This window comes from Lithobates pipiens, unplaced genomic scaffold, assembly GCF_037356315.1.
Source record: "Lithobates pipiens isolate NorthernLeopardFrog02 unplaced genomic scaffold, aLitPip1_a1.2 Scaffold_30, whole genome shotgun sequence".
In the NCBI taxonomy this organism is placed as follows: domain Eukaryota; kingdom Metazoa; phylum Chordata; class Amphibia; order Anura; family Ranidae; genus Lithobates; species Lithobates pipiens.
The window spans coordinates 170,364,366-170,380,716 of record NW_027507791.1 but is presented as its reverse complement, the minus strand read 5'-3'; the positions used below and the strand labels follow the sequence as shown (position 1 = coordinate 170,380,716).

Genomic DNA, 16,351 nt, shown 5'->3' with positions numbered 1-16,351 from the left:
AACCTGTCTGTCCAACTGGGAAAAGGACCTTAATTGCTAATTTTCCCCAGCACAGAGACAACACATTATCACTTTGGCTCTCAAAATGTCGCTGTGCACGAAGATACAGGAGACGAATTTTAAACTTCTCACCAGGTGGTATTTGACACCATCAAAGCTGCAGAAATGTTTCCCCTCTTCCTCGAACATATGCTGGAGGTGTGGAGAAGAAGAGGGCACGTTGCTGCACAAATTTTGGTCCTGCCTCAGCTTGGTGGACTTCTGGACAGAGCTCCGATGCATAACACAAAAATTCACAGATTTCTCCATCCAGGAAGAGGCTGCATTCTTTCTCTTGCACCATTCACAGATTCCCATTAAGAAGTACAAAAAAATCAATTTTACGGCATGTGATAAATGCGGCGAAATCCTGCATCCCTCTCTATTGGAAAAAATGTTCCCCCCCTTTCATTACTCACTGGCTTAAGAAAATAGAGGACATTAAAAAAAATGGAGGACTTGATCCTCACATCACAAGGTAAACAAGAATTTTTTAAACAAACCTGAGACATCTGGAATACCTTTATATTCTCGCTGGAAGGATGTCGCCTGCTATCGCCTTAGTGCTCTGAGCTTTCCTTGACTGGCCCCTTGGACAGTGGCTGCCATCGTGTCTCGTCCCCCCTTCTCCTTTTCTGATCTTTCAACCCTTCTCTTTTCTGCCTTCCTCCCCTATCTCTCACCCCCTCCACCCCCTCTCTCTTTTGGAAAGAGTGGAAAATTGGGAATGACGGCCCCACACCCCCCTCTGGATGGATTATGCCGGAGGGACCTGGGGTTTGTGTGACCCTGGATCTTGGTACAGTACTTTATCCGTGCCTCGAATCATTGTGATTGATGGAAGGCAGACTCACAGTTGCGAATATACCTGTATCAAGTATTGTTCAGCTGCTTTTTGCTCTGTATTTCTCTGTTGCATTATGTACTCGGGGGACCGTCTTCCCCTATTTGGAGAAAAAATTATATTTGAAAAAAAAAAGAAGCCTACGACACCTGGTATTCCCAGGCGGTCTCCCATCCAGGCATTAACCAGGCCCGACCCTGCTTAGCCTCCAATATCAGACAAGATGGAACAGATTCAGGGTGATGTGGCCGTAGCCAATATCTTCAGGCACTCTCAACTCTCTTGACAAACACCAAGATGGTCACCTTGGAAACAAGCGGAAAAAAATAGGTCAACGGCAACAACATAAAAAGAAGCCTACGGCATCTGGAAATCCCAGGCGGTCTCCCATCCAGGTACTAAACTGGTCCCAACCCTGCTTAGCCTCTGAGATCAGATGAGATTGGGCTCTTTCAGGGTGGTGTGGCCGTAGGAGATTTCTTCAGGCACTCTCAACCTTGACTAACGCCAATATGGTCACCTTGGGAAACAAACAAAAAAATCAAGTCAACGCCAACAACATGAGAAGAAGTCTGCAGCACCTAGTATTCCCAGGTGGTCTCCCATCCAGGTATTAACAAGGCCCGACACTGTTTAGTCTCTGAGATCAAACGAGATCTGGTGCTTTCAGGGTTATGTGGCCATAGGCGAGCTCTTCAAGCACTCTCAACCCTCTTGACAAACACCAAGATGGTCACCTTGGTAAACAAACAAAAAAAAAAAACAAGTCAACGCCAAGAACATAAAAATAAGCCTTCAGCACCTAGTATTCCCAGGTGGTCTCCAATCCAGGTACTAGCAAGGCCCGACCCTGTTTAGCCTCTGAGATCAGAGGAGATCGGGCGCTTTCAGGCTTATGTGCCCATAGGCAATCTCTTTGGGCACTCTCAACCCTCTTGACAAATGCCAAGATAGTCACCTTGGGAAACAAGCGAAAAAAAAACATGTCAATGTCAACAACATAAAAAGAAGACTACGGCACCTGGTATTCCAAAGCCATCTCCCATCCAGGGACTAACTAAGCCCAACCCTTCTTAGCCTCAGAGATGAGAAGAGATAGGGCTCTTTCAGGGTGATGCTGCTGTAAGCGAACTCTTTGGGCACTCTCAACCCTCTTGACAAATGCCAAGATGGTCACCTTGGGAAACAAGTGAAAAAAAAAAAAACGAATCAAGGCCAACAACATAAAAAGAAGCCTACAATAACTGGTATTCCCAGGTGGTCTCCCATCCAGGTACTAACCAGGCCTGACTCTTCTTAGCCTCCAAGATCAGATGAGATTGGGTGCTTTCAGAGTGCTCGGACTCTTTCCCCATCACTAATGGGACGAGGCAGGGGTGCCCTCTGTCTCCCCTAATTTTTATTCTGACACTGGAACCACTTATTTGTCACGTTCGGAATGACCCGAATATTACTGGCATATCCAAACCCTCCGCACACCACAAAATTGAGGCGTACGCTGACAATCTAATTTCTTTCGTCTCCAATCCACACATTTCGCTTCCCAATATACTCGCGACTCTCCGGCGATACGGCAGCCTATCAAACTATAAAATCAATTGCACCTTTGGCTGTATTGAATATATCGGTCCCGGATGGTGAGGCCAAGAGGCTACGCTCCGCTTTTCCATTCTACTGAGCTGAAAAATCTATACGTTACCTGGGCGTTGACATCGCAGCGGATTTGGCGCAATTGTACCCGCTTAATTTTGTCCCTCTCCTGAATAGACTGAAATCTGATTTGGGAAACTGGCATGCTTTAACACTGACCTGGTTCAGGCGCTGTAATGCATTCAAAATGACGGCCCTCCCGCGGATCTTATACTTGTTCCAGACATTACCGATCCGGTTACCCCCAATCTTTTTCAGACATCTGCAGGTTCTGCTCCGGGACTTTATTTGGGCGCGCAAACCGCCCAGAGCCCGTTTGCAATTGCTTGCCAGACCAAAGGACAAGGGGGGTCTGGGTCTCCCAGATCTGAGACAATACAACAGAGCGACTCTGCTAGCGAGAGTCGTTGATTGGCATTGTAATGGCCCACACAAGCAGTGGGTGGAGATGGAGATTGAGGATGGATCCATTCCCCTATTGACCTCCCCGTGGCTCCTGTCCTCCCTACCAAAAGACCTCAGAGATCACCCCGTAGTGGGAGCTACGTTGGCTGTTGTGCGGAGGTTGTTCCGCTGCACACACATTGCTCCCCTGCCGTCACCAATGACTCCGGTTATAGGTAATCCAGACTTCCCACCGGGATTTACCAACAAGAAACTGCGACAGTTGACAGTGGTAGGGAAACAGCGTCTGGGAGAGGTGTGGTCCTCGGGAGGGCTCCCGACCACGCAAACCGTCGCCGAGCTTTCTGACCCTCCGCTTGACTTGTTTAATGCTTATCAACTTCGTCACTTTCTTCTGGCCATACAAAGGGCCCCCTACACTCCTAGAGACCTGACGCCCTATGAATCCATCTGTCACAAAAAGGAACCTGTGCAACACACCCTCTCCCTCCTGTACAACCTATTAAGTAGTCAGGAGGAGGAGTCGACCCCACCATTTATCCACAAATGGGAGATTGCATTTGGCATCACATTTACCCCACAACAGATAGGGAAGATCCTGACATTAGTACATAAAGCTTTCATCGCAAACCAATATCAAGAATCAGGATACAAGATAGTCTCACGCTGGTATAGAGTCCCATACCTTCTGAATAAAATGAATAGATCGATTCCGGATGTTTGTTGGAGGTGTAATTCAGATACGGGGACCATGGGACACATTTTCTGGGCATGCCCGGCCTTGAGGAACTTTTGGGTGGAGGTGACCGGGACGATAAAAACTCTCAGAAATGTAGATATCGCAGACAACCCAGCAGCGTGCCTTCTACACTTGACCGAACAGCCTGTTCAAAAATACAAAAAAACCCTCACGATGCAATTCCTGAACGCCGCCCGGGCCTGCATTCCCACACTGTGGAGGCAGCCTCAGCCCCCATCCAAGGTGCTGTGGTATTCCAAAGTCAATCATATTCTCCGGATGGAAGAATTGACCGCCACCCTTCACAACACTGAAGAGGCATTTAGTGATACATGGAGGCCCTGGAGGTATTTTACTGGTACCTGAGACTACATTTGGGAGGTGAGCAGCGCCCCTGTCCCAGAAAACGACTGAACATCTAACGTTTACCTACGTAGGCCAAGTCTGCCCTGGGTGGCATTCCCCCCCTCCCTTTTTGTCTTTATTTTTCTTTTTTTCCCCGCCGCCATCCCGCCCCCCTCTTCTCTCTCCGTCTTTGCACTCTCTTCTTCCCCCGTCCTCCCTTTTCACTATGCCTTGTCTCCTTACTAGCCTTTGGGACCCAGAAGAACCCCAGGGTTCTGGACACGACCGGCTCATATTTTACTCTGGTTCACATAGGTCATGATAAGCTGGCTCGCTGTGGTCCCAGTTGTTCTCCATGATTACATTTGTCCGAACGGAGCTGCATTAGTTATACTGTACTACATGTCGGAGGTGGGGTTTCTCTCTTTTCTGCATGAAACTCTAGGACTCCCCTCTGAGAACCCAGAGTTATTTGGCTGCCTATTTTTTGTTACCATGTAATTGTGACCCTGGGTCATGCTGTATGGTTGACTGTTATATTTATGTTGTTCTACTTATACTTAATAAAAGAATAAAACAAAAAAAAAAAAAAAGTCAATGCCAACAACTTAAAAAAAAAGCCTATGGCATCGAGAAATCCCAGGCGGTCTCCCATCCCAGTACTAACCAGGTCCCAACCCTGCTTAGCCTCTGAGATCAAATGAGATTTGGCTCTTTCAGGGTGATGCAGCCATAGTAGATTTTTTCAGGCACGCTCAACCCTCTTGACAAATGCCAAGATGGTCACCTTAGGAAACAAACAAAAAAAACAAGTCAACACCAACAACATAAAAAGAAGCCTACCGCACCTAGTATTTCCAGGCGGTCTCCCATCCAGGTATTAACAAGACGCGGCCCTTTCTAGCCTCTGAGATCAGCGGAGATTGGGCGCTTTCAGGGTGATGTGCCCATAGGCAATCTCTTTGGGCACTCTCATCCCTCTTGAAAAATGCCAATATAGTCACCCTGGGAAACAAGCGAAAAAAAACAGGTCAACGCCAACAACATAAAAAGAAGAATACGGCACCTGGTATTCCAAGGCCGTCTCCCATTCAAGTACTAACTAGGCCCAACCCTTCTTAGCCTCTGAGATCAGAAGAGATATGGTGCTTTCAGGGTGATGTGGCTGTAAGCGATCTCTTTAGGCACTCTCAACCCTCTTGACAAATGCCAAGATGATCACTTTGGGAAACAAGCGAAAAAAACAGGTCAACACCAACAACATAAAAAGAAGCCTGCGGCATCTGGAAAACCCAGGCGGTCTCCCATCCAGATACAAACCAGGCCCAACCCTGCTTAGCCTCTGAGACCAAGCGAGATTGGGCGCTTTCAGGGTGTTGTGCTCGTAGGCAATTTCTTTGTGCACTCTCAACCCTCTTGACACATGCCAAGATGGTCACCTTGGGAAACAAGGGAAAATAAAACAGGTCAACGCCGACAACATAATGAGAAGCCTACGGCACCTGGTATTCCCAAGCTGTCTCCCATCCAGGAACTAACCAGGCCCATCGCTGCTTAGCCTTCGAGATCAGATGAGATTGGGATCTTTCAGGGTGATTTGGCCGTAGGCACTCTCTTTGGGCACTCTGAAGCCTCTTGACAAAGGCCAAGATGGTCACCTTGGGAAACAAGCTAAAAAAAACAGGTCAAAGCCAACAACATAAAAGAAGCCTACGGCATCCAGTATTCCCAGGCGATCTCCCAATTAAGACACTAACCAGACCAGATCCTTCTGTGGCACCTGGTCTTCCCAGGCAGTCTCCCATCCAGGTACTAACCAGGCCTGACGCTGCTTAGCCTCTGAAATCAGACGAGATCGGGTGCTTTCAGGTTGATGTGGCCGTAAGCTTTCTCTTCAAGACACGCCCAACCCTCTTGACAAACGCCAAGATGGTCGCCTTGAGAAACAAGCAAAAAAAACAGGTCAAAGCCAACAACATAAAAAGAAGCCTATGGGCTTACAGCGGACCCTAAAAGATGGGACCCACTAGCTCTGTCATGGTTCGGACGCTGTAATGTGTTGAAGATGAACGCAATGCCACGACTTCTGTATCTACTACAAGCCTTACCTATCAAAATACCCCAGACTTTCTTTCATGCGGTTCGCTCAATCTTTATCAAGTTCCTCTGGCGCGGAAAACATATGCGTATTGGTAGGGCAATGCTATTGCGACCGAAATTGCGGGGAGGTATTGGCTTCCCGGACCCTGCTCTATATTACACAGCGACGCACATGACACCGGTGGTTGACTGGTGCCGGTGTTCTGCCATATACTGTCCGGCCATGATATAGTGTCTGCGCCGTACTGCGCATGCGCAGTACGGAGCAGACGAAGCTTCGGAGATTTTCATGCGCGGTGAGTGGAGGTGGTAGCCCCACCATCCAAGTGGACATAGGGTTGTGAATATTAGAGGGCCCCTCGCAGGCGAGCTTCAGGCTTGGCCTCGCTGCGCTCGGCTCTTTTATATTCTTTTATATTCTTACTCTATGTCACATACTCACAGTCCCGGTACAAATATGCAAAATAGAGCAAAAGAGTACATGGTTTATTTTGATGTATGATAGTTTTATTGAATGCTTGATGTGGATGATTAAAATCGTGTAGTGATCTATATTTAGCATAAGAATGAAAAGGCATAACATGGCAATGAGACAAAATCCATTAGAGATGTGAGCTAGATGAAATGATGAAATGTCTCTGTATAGCCCAGATTGTCTTCTGTTATCACTTAGCCTACCCTCTAAATTCACTAGCCTCTCTATATACACCAGCATGTTTACACTAGCCGGTCTTCTGCATACAATAGCCTGTCTTCGATATACACTAGCCTATGTTCTGAATACACTAGCCCGTCTTCTGTCTTCTGTATGCCCTAGCCTGTCTTCTGTATACATTAGTCTCTCTGTATAAACTAGCATCTCTGTATACCCCAAACTGTCTTCTGTAAAAACTTGTCTCTCTTTATAGCCTGTCTAGCCTTTCTTCTGTACACACTAGCTTCTCTGTATACACTAACCAGGCTTCTATATACAATAGCTTCACTCTATGCACTAGCCTCTCTGTATAATCTAGCCTCTCTATATACCCTAGATAGTGTTCTGCATCTCCGTAGTGGTAGCCTCTCCGTAGAAGCCAGCCTTTATTCTGTATTCACTAGCCTTTCTTCTGTATGCTGTAGTCTTCTATATATACTAGCTTCTCTGTACACCCTTGCATCTCTGTAATACACTAAACCCTCTGTATACCACAGCCTGTCTTCTGTATACACTAGACTGTAAACACTAGCTAGAATACACCAGCCTGTCTTCTGTACCCACTAGAATCTCTGTATACACTACCCAGTCTTCTGTATACACTGTCAGCTTGGATGTATACCCAAGCCTGTCTTCTGTATACACTAGTCTCTCTATATGCACTGTCCTATCTGTATACACGCGACTCTCTCTATACACTAACCTCTCTATATACACTAACATCTTTGTATATACTAGCCTCTCTTTAAATTAGCCTCTCTGTGTACCCCAGCCTCATTGTTTACTCTAGCATCTCTGTATACTCAAGCCTATCTGCATACATGAGTCTGTATTCTGTATTCACTAGCCTGTATTCACTAGCCTTATATATACTAGCTTCTCGCTTCTCTGTACACCCTTGCATTTCTGTACACTAGACTCTCTGAATACACTAAACCCTCAGTATACCACAGCCTGTCTTCTGTATACATTAGACTGTAAAAACTAGCTAGAATACACCAGCCTGTCTTCTTTACCCAATAGACTCTCTGTATGCACTACCCAGTCTTCTGTATACACTGTCAGCTTTGATGTATACCCAAGCCTGTCTTCTGTATACACTAGTTTCTCTATATGCACTGTCCTTTCTGTATACTCTCGACCCTCTCTATACATTAACCTCTCTATATACACTAACATCTTTGTATATACTAGCCTCTCTTTAAATTAGCCTCTCTGTGTACCCCAGCCTCACTGTTTACTCTAGCATCTCTGTATACTCAAGCCTATCTACATACACGAGTCTTCTGTATTGTGTATTAACTAGCCTTTCTTCTGTATGCTGTAGTCTTCTATATATACCAGCTTCTCTGTACACCCTTGCATCTCTGTAAACACTGTGTAAACTAGCCAGTCTTATGTATACACTCGCCGACTGTATACACTAGACTCTCTGAATACACTAAACTCTCTGTATACCACAGCCTGTCTTCTGTATACACTAGACTGTAAAAACTAGCTACAATACACCAGCCTGTCTTCTGTACCCACTAGACTCTCTGTATACACTACCCAGTCTTCTGTATAGAATGTCAGCTTTCATGTATACCCTTTCTGTATACACTAGCTTCTCTATATGCACTGTCCTTTCTGTATACACTCGACTCTCTCTATACACTAACCTCTCTATATACACTAACATCTTTGTATTTGTCTTTAAACTAGCCTCTCTGTGTACCCCAGCCTCACTGTTTACTCTAGCATCTCTGTATACTCAAGCCTATCTACATACACGAAACCTGTATTCTGTATTCACTAGCCTTTCTTCTGTATGCTGTAGTCTTCTATATATACCAGCTTCTCTGTACACCCTAGCACTGTAACAGTGCTAGGTTCCTGTATTACAGAAACAGAACACCAGCAATAAGGTGTATACTGTGCAGGAGGCACACAACACCGACTCTAACTTCTGCACTGCAGATGCATGTATTGCAGAAATTGAACACCAGTAATAAAGGGTAGCTTCAGGTGTGTACTGTGCAGGAGGCACATAACACCCACTGTAACAGTGCTAGGTTCCCAAGCAGTAAAGACACTGTCCCTGCCTATCGTCCTCTTTCCCTGACCACCGCAACACACTATACAAGGCCGCCGTGCTGGCGGCCTTATATAGTGTGGGGTGTGTACTAAACCCCCCTGAGCTATAATTGGCCACAGGAATCCTGCCTGTGGTGAATTGTGGCTCTCCTCACACAGGATGTCACATCTGTTCTTATTATATAGAACCTATTATGCTCCTCGTAAACTTTTTCAGTTTTGCCGAACGGCCGGACGCAAGTTGCCCCCGGTGCGGGAACATGGGGGGAGACATGATGCACATGTTTTGGAGATGCCCGAAGTTGATCCGCTACTGGACAGAGGTGACAGGAACCATTGATCGGGTGGTTGGAACCTCCACCAGGATGGGGGCGAAGTATTGTCTCCTGGGATTAGTTGAAGGAGTTGGAAACCCGGGAAGTAGCCAGATGGCAGTTCTGAGATGCCTATTTCAGGCAAGGAAACTGATTGCCCAACCCTGCTTAGCCTCCAATGTTGGCAATGACTTGTTTTTTTTTTGCTTGTTTCCCAAGATGACCATGTTGGCGTTTGTCAAGATGGTTGAGAGTGCCCGAAGAGATCGCCTATGGCCCCATCACCTTGAAAGTGCCTGATCTTGTCTGATCTCGGAGGCTAAGCATTGTCGGGCCTGATTAGTAACTGGATGGGAGACCAACTGGGAATACCAGGTGCCGTAGGATTCTTTTTATGTTGTTGGCGTTGACATGGTTTTTTTTTTCCGCTTGTTTCCCAAGGTGATCATCTTGGCATTTGTCAAGAGGGCTGAGAGAGCCCAAAGAAATCTCCTACGGCCACATCCCCCTGAAAGCGCCCGATCTCATCTGATCTCAGAGGCTAAGCAGGGTCCGGCCTGGATAGTACCTAATTAAAGGTGCCGTAGGAATCTTTTTATATTGTTGACTTTGACCTGTTTTTCTTTCGCTTGTTTCCCAAGGTGACCATTTTAGCATCAGTCAAGAGTTTTGAGTATGTCCCAAAGTGTTCGCCTGAGGTCACATCACCCTGAAAGCGCCCGATCTCAGAGGCTAAGCAGGGTCTGGGTCAGATGGGAGACCACCAGGGTCTATGTTGTTGACGTTGACCTTTTTTTTTTCACTTGTTTCCCAAGATAACCATCTTGGTATTTGTCAAGAGGGTTGAGAGTGTCTAAATAGAACACCTATGGCCACATCACCCTGAAAGCGCACAATCTCATCTGATCTCGGAGGCCTAGCAGTGTACGGCCTGGTTAATACCTGTATGGGAGACCATCTGTGAATACCAGGTGCCGTAGGCTTCTTTTTATGTTGTTGGCGTTTACCTGTTTATTTTCGCTTGTTTCCCAAGGTGACCATCTTGGCGCTTAACAAGAGGGTTGAGAGTGCCCAAAGAGATCACCTACGGCCCCATCACCCTGAAAGCGCCCAATCTCATTTGATCTCAGAGGCTAAACAGTGTCGGGCCTGGTTAGTACCTGGATGGGAGACCGCCTGGAAATACCAGGTGCCATAGGCTTCTTTTTTTGTTGTTGGCTTTGAACTGTTTTTTTCGCTTGTTTCTCAAGGCGACCATCTTGGCGTTTGTCAAGAGGGTTGGGCGTGTCTTGAAGAGAACACTTACGGCCACATCCCCCTGAAAGCACCCGATCTCGTCTGATTTCAGAGGCTTAGCAGCATCAGGCCTGGTTAGTACCTGGATGGGAGACTGCCTGGGAAGACCAGGTGACATAGAAGGATCTGGTCTGGTTAGTGTCTTGATTGGGAGATCGCCTGGGAATACCGGATACCGTAGGATTCTTTTTATGTTGTTGGCTTTGACCTGTTTTTTTTCCCTTGTTTCCCAAGGTGACCATCTTGGCATTTGTCAAGAGGGTTGAGAGTGCACAAAGAAATTGCCTACGGGCACAACACCCTGAAAGCGCCCAATCTCGTTTGGTCTCAGAGGTTAAGCAGGGTTGGGCCTGGTTTGTACCTGGATGGGAGACCGCCTGGGTTTTCCAGATGCCGCAGGCTTCTTTTTATGTTGTTGGCGTTGACTTGTTTTTTTTGTTTGTTTCCCAAGGTGACCATCTTGGCGTTTGTCAAGAGGGTTGAGCATGCATTTGATCTCAGAGGCTAAGCAGGGTTGGGACATGGTTAGTACCTGGATGGGAGACCGCCTGGGATTTCTCGATGCCATAGGCTTTAGTTTTTAAGCTGTTGGCATTGACTTATTTTTTTTATTTTTATTATTCTTTTATTAAGTAGAACAACATAAATATAACAGTCAACCATACAGCATGACCCAGGGTCACAATTACATGCTAACAAAAAATAGGCAGCCAAATAACTCTGGGTTCTCAGAGGGGAGTCCTACAGTTTCATGCAGAATATAGAGAAACCCCACCTCCGACATGTAGTACAGTATAACTAGTGCAGCTCCGTTCGGACAAATGTAATCATGGAGAACAACTGGGACCACAGCGAGCCAGCTTATCATGACCTACGTGAACCAGAGTAAAATATGAGCCGGTCATGTCCAGAACCCTGGGGTTCTTCTGGGTCCTGAAGGCTAGTAAGGAGACAAGGCATAGTTAAAAGGGAGGACGGGGGAAGAAGAGAGTGCAAAGACGGAGAGAGAGGAGGTGGGGGGATGGCGGCGGGGAAAAAAAGAAAAATAAAGACAAAAAGGGAGGGGGGGAATGCCACCCAGGACAGATATGGCCTACGTAGGTAAACGTTAGATGTTCAGTCGTTTTCTGGGACGGAGGCACTGCTCACCTCCCGAATGTAGTCTCGAGTACCAGTAAAATACCTCCAGGGCCTCCATGTAACACTAAATGCCTCTTCAGTGTTGTGAAGGGTGGCGGTCAATTCTTCCATCCGGAGAATATGATTGACTTTGGAATACCACAGCACCTTGGATGGGGGCTGAGGCTGCCTCCACAGTGTGGGAATGCAGGCCCGGGCGGCATTCAGGAGTTGCATCGTGAGGGTTTTTTTGTATTTTCGAACAGGCTGTTCGGTCAAGTGTAGAAGGCACGCTACTGGGAACCCAAAAGTTCCTCAAGGTCGGGCATGCCCAGAAAAGGTGTCCCATGGTCCCCATATCTGAATTTCACCTCCAACAAACATCCGGGATCGATCTATCCATTTTTTTCAGAAGGTATGGGACTCTATACCAGCGTGAGACTATCTTGTATGTTGATATTGGTTTGCGATGGAAGCTTTATGTACTAAGGTCAGGATCTTCCCTATCTGTTGTGGGGTAAATGTGATGCCTAAGTCCCTCTCCCATTTGTGGATAAATGGTGGGGGTCGACTCCTCCTCCTGACTACTCAATAGGTTGTACAGGAGGGAGAGGGTGTGTCGCACAGGTTCCCTTTTGTGACAGATGGATTTATAGGGTGTCAGGTCTCTAGGAGTGTAGGGGGCCCTTTGTATGGCCAGAAGAAAGTGACGAAGTTGATAAGCACTAAACAAGTCAAGCGGAGGGTCAGAAAGCTCGGCGACGGTTTGCGTGGTCGGGAGCCCTCCCGTGGGCCACACCTCTCCCAGACGCTGTTTCCCCACCACTGTCAACTGTCGCAGTTTCTTGTTGGTAAATCCCGGTGGGAAGTCTGGATTACCTATAACCGGAGTCATTGGTGATGGCAGGGGAGCAATGTGTGTGCAGCGGAACAACCTCCGCACAACAGCCAACGTAGCTCCCACTACGGGGTGACCTCTGAGGTCTTTTGGTAGGGAGGACAGGAGCCACGGGGAGGTCAATAGGGGAATGGAACCATCCTCAATCTCCATCTCCACCCACTGCTTGTGTGGGCCATTACAATGCCAATCAACGACTCTCGCTAGCAGAGTCACTCTGTAGTATTGTCTGAGATCTGGGAGACCCAGACCCCCCTTGTCCTTTGGTCTGGCAAGCAATTGCAAACGGGCTCTGGGCGGTTTGCGCTCCCAAATAAAGTCCCGGAGCAGCACCTGCAGTTGTCTGAAAAAAATTGGGGGTAACCGGATCGGTAATGTCTGGAACATGTATAAGATCCGAGGGAGGGCCATCATTTTGAATGCATTACAGCGCCCGAACCAGGTCAGTGTTAAAGCATGCCAGTTTCCCAAATCAGATTTCAGTCTATCCAGGAGAGGGACAAAATGAAGCAGGTACAATTGCGCTAAATCCGCTGCGATGTCAACGCCCAGTTAACGTATAGATTTTTCAGCCCAGTAGAATGGAAAAGCGGACTGGAGCCTCTTGGCCTCACCATCCGGGACCGATATATTCAATACAGCCGACTTGGCGCAATTGTTTTTATAGTTTGATAGGCTGCCGTGTCGCTGTAGAGACGCAAGTATTTTGGGAAGCAAAATGTGTGGATTGGAGACGAAAAAATTAGATCGTCAGCGTACGCCGCAATTTTGTGGTGTGCCGAGGGTTTGGATATGCCAGTAATATTCGGGTCATTCCGAACGTGACACATAAGTGGTTCCAGTGTCAGAATTAAAATTAGGGGAGACAGAGGGCACCCCTGCCTCGTCCCATTAGTGATGGGGAAAGAGTCCGAGCACCACTCGGTCACCCGTAAAGCTGCCGACGGCGTGGAGTAAAGCGACATTACTCAGCTCATCATGTTGGGGCCAAGACCTATATGTTCCAGGGTGGCCTGCATAAAGTGCCAGGCCACCCTGTCAAAGGCCTTCTCCGCGTCCGTTGACAACATAAGCAAGGGCCTTCCCTGTACATGCGCCGCATGGATTAAATTGAGGACTTGGGCCGTATTGTCTCTAGCTTCCGACTTATTTATATTTTTTTGCTTGTTTCCCAAGGTGACCATCTTGGCGTTTGTCAAGAGGGTTGAAAGTGCCTGAAGAGATTGCCTACGGGCACATCACCCTGAAATCACCCGATCTCGTTTGATGTTGGAGGCTAATAGAGTCGGGCCTTGTTAGTACCTGGATGGGAGACCGCCTGGGAATACCAGGTGTCGTAGACTTCTTTTTATGTTGTTGGCGTTGACCTGTTTTTTTTCCGCTTATTTCCCAAAGTGACCATCTTGGTGTTTGTCAAGAGGGTTGAGAGTGCCTGAAGAGATTGCCTATGGCCACATCACTCTGAAAGCACCCAATCTCGTCTGATCTTGGAGGCTAAGAAGAGTCGGGCCTGGTTAGTACCTGGATGGGAGACCACCTGGGATTACCAGTTATTGTAGGCTTCTTTTTATGTTGTTGGCGTTGATTCGTTTTCTTTTTTTTGCTTGTTTCCCAAGGTGACCATCTTGGCATTTGTCAAGAGGGATGAGAGTGCCCAAAGAGATCGCTTACAGCAGCATCATCCTGAAAGAGCCCTATCTCTTCTCTTCTCTGAGGCTAAGAAGGGTTGGGCCTAGTTAGTACCTGGATGGGAGATGGCGTTGGAATACCAGGTGCCGTATTCTTCTTTTTATGTTGTTGACATTGACCTGTTTTTTTTTTCACTTGTTTCCCAAGGTGACCATCTTGGCATTTGTCAAGAGGGTTGAGAGTGCCCGAAGAGATCACCTATGGCCCCATCACCCTGAAAGCGCCGAATCTCGTCTGATCTCGGATGCTAAACAGTGTCGGGCCTGGTTAGTACCTGGATGGGAGACCGCCTGGGAATACCAGGTGCCATAGGCTTCTGTTTTTTATTTTTTTTATTTAGTAGTATGCGACATACAATGCAAAGGCAACTTCACAGAATGTGTGATACAAATAGTTACAAACAAATGATCATATTGCATGGATATCAGAGCCAATGGTAAGAAGTCTGAGGAGAATAGCACGTGTACAGCTTTGCGGTCATATCAAGATGAGATTAAAGCTCCATCTCGTTGGGATCCTCTACCACTTAAAATATTATTGATACTAGCCCTGCTACCCTCGAAGAGTTTAGATATCCATAGATAGGGGAAGAGTATTGTGTAGTAGTCAAATGGGGTCGGAACATACCATTTTCTTTTCCCTTTTTTGAGTTAAGAAGGGAAATAGTAGAACTGAAAGGAGGGAGAAGGGGAAAGAGAAGATTGGGGAAGGAAATGGCAGAAAAGGAAAAGAAGGGGTAAGGGGGTGTCGTGGGTAGAGTGGATAGGATGGGGTCCCCTCCCAGGGAGCAAGAGACGCCCTCGGCTCACCAGCTCATCAGCTGTCCAACGTTTGGAACAGCGATCTCCAACGATCACCTTACTATGCTATGCTTACTATGTCTCGCGGAGGTATTCTTCCGAAAAGCGAAACTGGGTCCAGTAGAACCATCTGTTCCCATGCTCCTCCGTTTTATCCCTCATTGTGGCAGTCAGGTCTTCCATTCGTTCAATATCATTTACCCTTGCGAACCACTGGGTCACCATTGGAGCAGATTGCTCTTTCCACTGACTTGGGATGCAGGCCCAAGCTGCATTGAGGAGATGTTTAAGTAAGGACTTATGATAACGCTTTCTCGACATAGGAGTTAGATTGAGAAGAACTGCTGCGGGATCATTGGCTAAGGAAATGTCTGTGAACTTGTGGATGAGTCTCAGGACAGGCTGCCAGAATGTTTGTAATTTAGGGCATTCCCAGAAAATGTGGAGAATGGTGCCACATTTGGTCCACAGCGACAGCAGCGGTCAGATTGACCGGGGAATATTTTGGCCAACACCACCGGTGTACGATACCAGCGTGTGATCAGCTTATATGAGATCTCCTGATATTTACTGCAGAGTGACGACTTATGAGCGAAAAAGAGTATTCTGTCCTTCTGTGGTTTGGAGAATGTAGTTTGTAAGTCCCTTTTCCATTTAGCTAGGAAGGGTGGATCCGTGGAGGATTGTGCGTCTGTCAGGATTTGGTAGGACCTAGAGAGGGAACCACGAATTGGGCCATCATCCAGGCAAAGTTCCTCGAAGGGGTGGAATTGTCTAGAGAAGAACGAATGGTTAGGTAGTGATCCGAGGAAATGGATTAGCTGTCTAGCTCTCCAGCTATCCAATGCAACAGGTACTTGCTCTAGCAGTATGGTCCCCGAGGGGATTAAGCCCGTGGGTCCAAGAAATAGGGCTGCTCTCAGAAGCCCTTTCGGGGCTTGCCTGGTAAAGGCCTGGTCAGACAGGCCCGGAGGGAATCTAGGATGTCCAATAATTGGGGTCATAGGAGAAGGGAAGTTAGTCAGGTGGGAAAGGTGAAAAAAACTATCCATCTCGGCGAGCGAGGGGCCAATTAACGGGTGAGTAGTCACACAGGGCTCCAATGGCCTCCCCGCCCAAGGCAGACGAGCCAGTGGAACCCGCGCCATCTCCTGCTCTAGCTTGACCCATAGCTTCAGTTCCCCATGCCGGTGTCTTATCACATATGGTCCCCCATCGGATAGTGTCCGCTGTGTACTGCGCATGCGCAGTACACAGCAACATAGATTCCGAAAATTGCCGAGCATGAACGGCGCCTGCGCACTGAGTCCAGGTTCTATCCCCACTATCCAAGTGGACATAGA

General features: G+C 47.3%; 6 pseudogenes; 4 read left to right on the top strand and 2 right to left on the bottom strand.

The window, feature by feature from the left end:
* Positions 1-1,237: 1,237 nt before the first annotated feature.
* LOC143949127 (5S ribosomal RNA) lies at positions 1,238-1,357 on the bottom strand (annotated as a pseudogene).
* A 4,155-nt stretch (positions 1,358-5,512) lies between these two features.
* On the bottom strand, positions 5,513-5,631 carry LOC143949010 (5S ribosomal RNA; annotated as a pseudogene).
* A 3,843-nt stretch (positions 5,632-9,474) lies between these two features.
* On the top strand, positions 9,475-9,593 carry LOC143949533 (5S ribosomal RNA; annotated as a pseudogene).
* Positions 9,594-10,288: 695 nt separating this feature from the next.
* LOC143949112 (5S ribosomal RNA) lies at positions 10,289-10,407 on the top strand (annotated as a pseudogene).
* Positions 10,408-13,962: 3,555 nt separating this feature from the next.
* Positions 13,963-14,081, top strand: LOC143947929 (5S ribosomal RNA; annotated as a pseudogene).
* Positions 14,082-14,404: 323 nt separating this feature from the next.
* LOC143947977 (5S ribosomal RNA) lies at positions 14,405-14,523 on the top strand (annotated as a pseudogene).
* The last annotated feature ends 1,828 nt before the right edge of the window (positions 14,524-16,351 follow it).